The 10,000-nt window shown below is 43.3% G+C and overlaps 1 long non-coding RNA gene across 1 annotated transcript in view; it reads left to right on the forward strand.

Moving 5' to 3' along the window:
- Positions 1-10,000, forward strand: part of LOC122133807 — a 15,257-nt gene that overhangs the window by 3,317 nt on the left and 1,940 nt on the right. The gene's annotated exons all lie outside the window — the stretch shown is intronic.

Here is a 10,000-nt window from a genome sequence, read left to right on the forward strand (position 1 = left end):
CGAAACAATATTCCTTCAAGCCCAAAATTGAAATCAGAAACTGTGCTATTGTTCTCCATCGCCGGTTCAGCTTTGAAATGTCAAGATGACTTTAGCATAGTCGTCATGTCAGGGATCTGTAAGAACTAGAGAAGACTGTGGGGGGGATTGAAGGGGGGGGGTGGGTGGAAGTGGAGAAGGGGGGGGTCACAATGACAGACATCATCTGCACACGCCGATTCCCAGAGACAACTGTGTCATAGGACGACAACTGTGCCTCACGCTGTGCCAGATCACACGCCGATCTCTGATCCTGTCGCCGTGCCAGATCACACGCCCATCTCTGCCTCTGATCCTGTCGCCTGGCTCCCCCTCAGCTCAGGAGCACCAGGCAGACACCTCACCGCAGCGCCGGCACAACCACCCAACAACATCTGTGCAGCCAGGCCTGGCTTCTCCCGAAGGACGGCCCTTTAGTCGCATGCTAAACAACACAAACGGCAAAATCATTAGATCACTGAGTTGGAAGATTACAGCACAATATGCCTCATTTCTTCTGCACAGCAGCCTTCTGCGATGTCTGAATTTGTGGCACAGGAATGTAGTCTGTATTGTGTGGATGTTAGAGCCGTGCAATCCACAGTCAGGTCTTCACCTCTCTCTACTCATCACTGTGATGCTAACACAGCGCTCAAATCTACAGTAAGGCTAAATTGTCACCCTTGGCAACATTTTTAGTTGACCCATGAAAATTTATGAACAGATTATTCTGTTAACAACAGAATAAGGCAGAAATGGAGCCAGGATAGACGGCAGAAATGAATAAGAATAGGCAGAAATAATGAATAATAAAAGGCAGAAATTAGTAAGAATAGGCAGGAATGGACCCATGACTGTGTTGGCTCACTTCCAACGGGGCTCTGCCATGGGGGATCACCCTCTCCGCCTATACCATGATCTAGCCCTGCATGAGATTATTTAAAAAAAATGGGAATTAATTCATTGTCCCCCTTAGCCTGTATCACTGCCATGATGAATGGAGAGCACAGATTAATCAGCGTCTATTTGTAACGTGCCTGATTAGTCCACTGGAATCAAAGGCATTGTGAGGGGCTCTCACCCCCCTGTGCTTGTGGGGCTGCAGGAGACTCACAGCACGCTGCGCTCTCCTCTCCTCTCCTCTCCTCTCCTCGCCTCGCCTCTCCTCTCCTCTCCTCTCCCCTCCTCTCCTGCTCGATCTGCCATTGTGCACGGCTTGGTGCACCATTCCTTTGTTTACGATGATGACACACTGCCATCAAACAACATCACATTGGGTCTGACATATGAAACACACATGTGTCTGTGCACACACACACACACGCACGCACACACACACACACACACACACACACACACACACACACACACACACACACAGACACACACACACACACACACACAGACACACACACACACACACACCTACACACATACACACGCACACACGCACACACACACACACACACACACACACACACACACACATACAGAGAATGAGAGAGATGGATGTGTCAGATGTGAAACCTGACAAGGAAAGCACAGTAAGGCAGTAAGAGGAAAATGATGGCACAAGAAGATTCATCTCAGTTGAACTGCGCTTTGATATTTTTTCTCTGTTCATGCAGTTGTTTTAGAAACATTTATTTGCCAGCCATAGGGCAGCTGGCAGATGTCCCGAAGCTTTTGAGGATGCACAAGGGCCTTTGTTGATATTTACCTGGGGACTATGCCCTTGACCTTGGTAGGGTTTGTTTGTTTGTGCCTTCCTGTGCAGCTCAACTACAGAGGATGCTGGTGTTGATGTTGCTGCATGTGGTGGTGGTGGGCCTGCTGTGACCACACTTTTCCTTCAAACCAGTTTTGTCTGTGTTGATTGTGCATTGTGTGTGTTTATGAGTGTGTGTGTGTGTGTGTGTGTTTATGAGTGTGTGTGTGTTTATGAGTGTGTGTGTTTATGAGTGTGTGTGTGTGTGTGTGTGTGTGTGTGTGTGTGTGTTTTGATTGTGCATTGTCCACATTGACCGTACGATACAAGTTGTGGTTGGACCCACTTTTTACAAACTGTACACACTCTTTAATCTCTGCAAATTAATATTCTGGAAGTAATCTCAGCCTTTTCCCCATCAATTTTTATTTATTATTATATTATTTATATTTAATTTACACACACACAAACACATTGTTATTCAGATAATGGAAGGAATGAATAAATTCTGGACTTTTATACCCATCATTTACTGTTTTTTTTAATCAGAGGAAGGAATGATGTGGCACCAATGATAAGGACAAGAATGAAAAATCCAGAAAATTCCTTCAGAATATTACTACTTCTTCCTGGAGCGGCTGCTCCTGTTAACAGATGTGGCAGACACTTCTGCTTCCCCTCACACATCGGTCTGGTCTGAGTCCTCCCACACCTGTGGCACGGAGGCGGGCTCTGTAATGAACACACACACACACACACCATTTCGAGGGCTCTGGTTTGCCCAGCGGACATCTATTCAATGTGGCTGTGGAGAGAGGGCAAGATGCAGGTCTAATCCAACTATCTCTACCCTGCTGTCTGTGAGGTATAAGAGGGCAGCCAACACGCTACCCGAAGACAGAAAAACATGAGACTGGAAGGTTGTATGTGTCATTACGGACATTATGGGACAGTTACAATATCGACTTTGTACGGTGGATTGATCACCACCTTTGTAAGATCACTAAAACCAGTTCATCTAAATCTGTTAAATTATACTGTTATTTGTAACATTACCGTGCACTATGCAGCATTTGGCTAGAAATCAAATAAGTACAGTCATGTAACCAGATGAATTCTATGGTTGCTGAATGAATAAACAGTAAATGGTAAACCAGTTGTTACATGTAAGATAGAAACCCAAACTGGTGTTAATAACCATAAATAATGGCAATAGTCTTAAATGAAATGGTTACCAATTAAATGAAATAAACATAAATACATAAAGTAAACCCGAATGAGAGAGTGACTCTCATTACTAGCTCCCATTACTAGGACTAGCTCTTTCAAGGAATACAAATGATTGTAATTTGCAGATCATTCTAATGGGTATATGTCAGCCCATGAATGAATGTCAGCCCATGAATGGCGATGGTGGCAATTATTTACATTGCAGGTAAATTCTAGCATAGAGTGTTGGGTAGAATAAGTGTATGTGTGTGTGTGTGTGTGTGTGTGTGTGTGTGTGTGTGTGTGTGTGTGTGTGTGTGTGTGTGTGTGTGTGTGTGTGTGGTCTAAGGCTAGCACAGAGTGTGGGGTAGAATAAGTGTATGACAGTGTAGTGGGGGTGGGTAGGTGTAGGCCGAGGGTTTCTATAAGTAGATCAGGTGGAGAGACTATAGCAGCATCCCACAGCGAAGACTAGGAGGGGAAGAAAGAGACAGAGTGAGTGGGTAGAGTTCGGCTACCAATATGCATCTACTTAATGCGTGCACTTAATGGATATGGTGATGAGGAACAATGTTTCCACAGCCATCAGCATGTGCGAGCAGAGGTCATGCTATAAGAGAGAGAACATTTGGTTAGTAAACATCAATTTGATGAACAGATAAAGAGATAAATTCAGGTAAACAATTAACAGCAGGTAATATGGCCACTTTATCAGTATCAGTATTAGCATAATATGATATAAAAGGAGAGTCTATTATTCTGTTTAGTACTAATTATTATTTTTTTTCATTAATTTACATTAATTCACTAATTTATTGCAAGTTCATTTGATTAATTAACTTACAATATCTCCCTTTTCTGCAAATTTTTTAAATAGGTCATTTTGATTTAAAGCTGGTCACCCAGCTGACCGCTGGAATTTTAAGGCCAAAATCACAAAAGGTTAGATTTGGTGATAAAAGAGTGTGGTCCGTAAAATATAATTCAGTCAAAGAATATTGGTCAAGGGATTTTAATATTAGTTAATATCTTAAAATGGCTGGTTAAATACCATCATGACACTTCCACAAACCAATCCAATAGTATTGCTCAAATAATTGTAAACTAGTTGTTACCATTGTAAGTTAGAAAGCCAGATTGGTGCTAATAGCCATACACCCAGGAGCAAAGTGCCCAGGAGAAGGGGAGGTGGGAAGGGGTATGGCAGACCCAGTGACAAAAGGGATGTGAAAACTGTTCAATCACTTCAGACAAACATCAGAAGACAGAGGTGCATTATAACATGAAAGTGACTCTCCACAGTCTATGGCTATACACACGGTGCATGTCATGATCCAGTGGTAAATCAAATCTCAATCTATTTCGATACAAAATATAGCTGTCTCAAATGAACACGCAATGTATGGATGTTTCATTACCATCAAATTCAGATTGGATGATCGTTAACACTAATCTAATGTATTGCAAAGAATGATTATATGTTAGCCCATGCAAGTCACTGCCATGTTATGAATAACCTTGCGTTGACATTTTCTATTTCTATTTTCTTTTGATCAATGAATTGTTATTGACGTCAAACGTACAGTGGCATAGAAGCAGAGAAACTTCGATTTGCACAACTACCAGGGTACGACCAATTACAACTTCTGGTTAGAAATGAACATAAACAACGTGAGCCTGCCCCGTGTTCCAAACATGAAGCAGGTAGATTGAAATGGTGTGATTGTGACAGTGTGTGTAATGACTTGGATTTCATTTTTAATATACTTCAGTAGAAAACTCAGCTGGCTGAAATGAACACAATACATATGGATGTGTAATTAACATCAAATGACTGCATGATTGTGGGGGGCATTGTGGCACAAGCAGCAGCCCCAAACATATACGGGCTTGAACGCCCACGGGGACACGGGTTCGATTACGACCCGCGATCATTTCCCGATCCCACTCCCCCCCTCTTCTCTTCTCTCCATCTCATTTCCTGTCCAAACCTTCACTGTCCTATCTGATTGAAGGCAAAAAGCCCAAAAATAAATGACTGCAAAAAAAATTTAATAAAATGACTGCACTTATTGCAATGGACGATTAGCATGCTATTCAATGGTGAGCTTAAAATACAGGCTAACGTTAACTTCACTTATTAACAATTGAGACTAACTTGCTATCTGACGTGAACTTTATCTATAGCTGTCTTAAATGTATTAGAGCCACATCTTCAGGCATGATACGGATTGCTAAACTACTCCAGTTCTTGAGTTTGAAGTAATAGAGGAGTCTGAAGAGTTCGCTTCCACAAAGCAAGGATCAGAAACAGCAAACAGCCACCTTGGTGTCCATTATATACCTTTTCCTAACCTATTCTACTGTAGGTTGTAGGTGCCTAGCAACCAGACTTTATCACATGATATCTCAACTTGAACTTCCCACTCGCTGGTGAAACCAAGGCAGCATGTTATGGGCATGTTTCAGGGCAATATTGTGGGGCTATTGGCCCGATAGTAGAAATGGGCCCATTAACCCGGTTGGTCAGAAGATACGTATTTCATCATTCTTCATTCATATGAGGAGTCATTTCTGCAAACCGTTTTTTTTTTTTTTATTTAAAGAATGTACATTCACATTTAGAAAGGATCAGTAATTATTCAACTCCTCCAATGCCACAACCAATGAATGATTTGATGCACCTCTAATTCAGTGTGTGAACAGCTTACACTTTGGACAACAGACATCCCCCATTATGAATACAAATGTTGAATATATAGAAACTATGTTATGTATATTTACGTCGATGAACAGTGACTAAAGCAGGATGAAATATGTCATGGCTCTCGTTGACACTGATGAGGACCAAAAGCAGCTCTTTGTTTCAGTTCCGCACCAGAGGGCATAAACAGAAGGCAAAATCAGTCATTTATTTGTTTTCTTTTTGCCAGCCATTGTCTAATGAAACCACTCCAATTACAGTTTAATGTGACTTAATGCACACATTCTGTCTTCAAATCAACTGCTGTAATGGCAGCAATATATATATTAGACAGTTTAATTAGATGCCACTTTAATTGTCTACATGCAGAGCTCCATTAGGAGAACCTCCAATTCCTGCTCTTATGCATGAGTATGTGTGTGTCTATGTGTGACTGTGTGTGTGTGTGTGTGTGTGTGTGTGTGTGTGTGTGTGTGTGTGTGTGTGGCTATGTGTGACTGTGTGTGTGTGTGTGTGTGTGTGTGTGTGTGAGGTGTGTGTGTGTCTATGTGTGACTGTGTGTGTGTGTCTATGTGTGACTGTGTGTGTGTGTGTGTGTGTGTGTGTGTGTGTGTGGCTATGTGTGACTGTGTGTGTGTGTGTGTGTGTGTGTGTGTGTGTGTGAGGTGTGTGTGTGTCTATGTGTGACTGTGTGTGTGTGTATATGAGGTGTGTGTGTGTGTGTGTGTGTGTGTGTGTGTGTGTGTCTATGTGTGACTGTGTGTGTGTGTGTGTGTGTGTATGAGGTGTGTGTGTGTCTGTGTGACTGTGTGTGTGTGTGTCTATGTGTGTGTGTGTGTGTGTATGTGTGTGTGTGGCTATGTGTGACTGTGTGCACGTGTGTATGAGGTGTGTGTTTGTGTGTGTGTCTATGTGTGACTGTGTGTGTGTGTGTGTATGAGGTGTCTGTGTGTCTGTGTGACTGTGTGCATGTGTGTATGAGGTGTGTGTTTGTGTGTGTTTGTGACTGTGTGTATGTGTGTATGAGGTGTGTGTTTGTGTGTGTGTGACCGTGTGTATGTGTGTATGAGGTATGTGTGTGACTGTGTGCATGTGTGTATGAGGTGTGTGTTTGTGTGTGTTTGTGACTGTGTGTATGTGTGTATGAGGTGTGTGTTTGTGTGTGTGTGACTGTGTGTATGTGTGTATGAGGTAGGTGTGTGTTATTCTTACTCTTCCCATGACAAAATGAGTGTGCACCCCCACCTTCAGCGCTTAAAAGCTCTCTGAATGCCTCTCTGCTGGAATGCAGGCATACAGTATGTTAACAGGGGGCCAGGGAGGCCAAGTGGGATTTATCTTGTGTTGCCATGGTTGACTCACCGAAGCACTGAGGGAGAAAAGATTCCGATTATTCTGCTAGCATTGAATAGATGTTTTTTATTTTCTTTATTTATCTTGTTTATATTTTGTTTCAATATTTTGAGGATGAAGGCTTGGGAGATTTCAGTGTGCTAGTTTTCAGTTACACTGAGTGTGTGTGTGTGTGTGTGTGTGTGTGTGTGTGTGTGTGTGTGTGTGTGTGTGTGTGTGTGTGTGTGTGTGTGTGTGTGTGTGTGTGTGTGTGTGTGAGAGAGAGAGCGGTTGCACAGAATACTCAAGTACTACATTACATCTACATTAATACTGAGGACTTGTTAATCGTGAACTGAAAGTCAGTTTAAAAATGTTGTTCATAGTTAGTATTGACTACATTTCCCATACTACTTTGTTTGGAGTGGGGGGGGGTTTGGAGGGAGTTAAGAAGAGAGAAGAAGAGTTCATGAGTGTATGGGCCATCTCCAAACTAGCCCCTATACTCTCTACTTAACTCTATTCCGCTCCATTTGTGTGTTGAAGTGGAGGATCTGTCATTAAGTGCCATCCCAAACCAATTAGCAGCGAGTGGATATGGGTCATGAGGCCCTCTCCGTCAGTGTGTCTGAGCAAGTCGGAATCTAGGCAGGCTTCGCAAGCATGTGCAACTGTTTTTTTTTGTTCATGTCCATGCAGCACCTTAACAGATTTCAGTCTGTGACGGAGTGGGACTCGGGAGGGTCCAGTTTGGAAAAGGAGAAGTAAAACGTTTAGGTTCTGAACGTATCTGTCTGCGTGAAATTATTGCCTACACCACGTAATAACCCCTCCTGAGGATCGTAAGTTTTACACCAGCTCTCGAGTGCACTCAGTTTTCAGTTCGAGCCCTTAGTAAACAAGAGGAAGGATGGTCACAGCAGAAATCAATAGTTTGGAAGTTCTTTGATAAAAACAGACTGTTGATGGCTCAAACACAACTGTCATAGAATAGACTAGGCTACTACACTAACGTGGCTACAAATTAAGGTTGTTAAAAAATAGATACAAGTAAATATGACCAATTAAAAATTGTAATTGGTTGGGCTTGCTAATAATACAATTACAAAAAAACTGCGATAAAATATGGTTGGTGTCAACCAAACCTCACCATTGCGTAAGGTAGGACCAAGAGTTATATTCATATCATATCATTAGCTTTATGGTCTGCTCATTATTTATGGACCAAACTCATCATAGTTGCATAATCTTTTCATTGATACGAGACACCTCCCGCTCAACCCCCCCCCCCCGACCCCAGTACTCAAGTACTTCAGAAGTATGATTACTTCATTTCTAAAATGCAACCTTGTGCAACCATCACTGTGTGACTGTGTTTATGAGGGTGTGTGTGAGTGTGTGGCTGTGTTTATGAGGGTGTGTGTGAGTGTGTGACTGTGTTTATGAGGGTGTGTGTGAGTGTGTGGCTGTGTTTATGAGGGTGTGTGTGAGTGTGTGACTGTGTTTATGAGGGTGTGTGTGAGTGTGTGACTGTGTACATAAGGGTGTGTGTGAGTGTGTGACTGTGTACATGAGGGTGTGTGTGAGTGTGTGACTGTGTACATGAGGGTGTGTGTGAGTGTGTGACTGTGTACATGAGGGTGTGTGTGAGTGTGTGACTGTGTACATGAGGGTGTGTGTGAGTGTGTGACTGTGTATATGAGGGTGTGTGTAGTGTGTGACTGTGTACATGAGGGTGTGTAGTGTGTGACTGTGTACATGAGGGTGTGTGTGAGTGTGTGACTGTGTACATGAGGGTGTGTGTGAGTGTGTGACTGTGTACATGAGGGTGTGTGTGAGTGTGTGACTGTGTACATGAGGGTGTGTGTGAGTGTGTGACTGTGTATATGAGGGTGTGTGTGAGTGTGTGACTGTGTACATGAGGGTGTGTGTGAGTGTGTGACTGTGTTCATGAGGGTGTGTGTGAGTGTGTGATTGTGTATATGAGGGTGTGTGTGAGTGTGTGACTGTGTATATGAGGGTGTGTGTGAGTGTGTGGCTGTATCATATGTTGGACACCGATGATGGCCTGTGTTGTCCATCACAGCATGTCTCAGTGAAAGAGGCCTTTCAGGATGGCCTCTCTTTCTGTCCATGTCTTTGTTGTGGACACCTTCCATCAATGGAAGCAGAGCCGTGTAGAATACAGAGCACTGCTTAAGAACCACCAGCAGCCCAAATAACAGTGCTGTCAGCATGCACCCACATTCTCAACCACACAACACACAGCGGCACAAATGTACACACACAAACTGCCATCTTGCAACTGGTCTTCACACCTCTTTAAGTAGATTACACTCACAAATGTGCTTGAGATTTTGAAATGTACATCAAGCACACGGACACCCATCTACACATCGATGTTCATAGTCTTATGCTATCATTGTGTCTGTCTGGACGTACCTCCCTCTTGATCCCTAAGTTTGGGTGATTTTTCGGGGGAGGTCTTCTCTTTAAGGGCACAGCAGAGGAAACTGTGACACATTCTGGTCATTATATTTCCGCCGTTGCCAAGGCTCCCTTTGTCTGCCTATGATGCCATTTATTATTCCAGTGTCAGAGATGCCATGACTCAGAGCGGCACAGAGACTAATTAAAGTGACATTTCCAAATATACTCTCCCATTCCTTACCACAAAGAAAGAGAAAGAAAGAGTCTGAGACATGGAGGGAAGAAGGAGGAAGAGTGATGAAGATTTCGCCAGAGGAACAGACATCACTAAATACAGTAGCTGCTGATGTAAGTCAGTCATGAAGTGCTGGTATTCTCATCTGTGCTCGGCTGCGATGTCATCTTTCCAGAACGATCCGGCAGGCTCCTTGTGTCCGTGGCTTCTGGACCCGACCTGTCAATCGGGCTCCATGACCTCAGCACTGGCCAGCCGAACCTGGGTCGCTTCCCACTAAATAAACCGGTCGCTCACTGGCGCCGAAGCTCCCAGCAAGCTCAAATAAACAGCAAATGTCTTCAACATGGAAACGTCTGAATCA

This window comes from Clupea harengus, chromosome 19, assembly GCF_900700415.2.
Source record: "Clupea harengus chromosome 19, Ch_v2.0.2, whole genome shotgun sequence".
Taxonomy (NCBI): Eukaryota; Metazoa; Chordata; class Actinopteri; order Clupeiformes; family Clupeidae; genus Clupea; species Clupea harengus.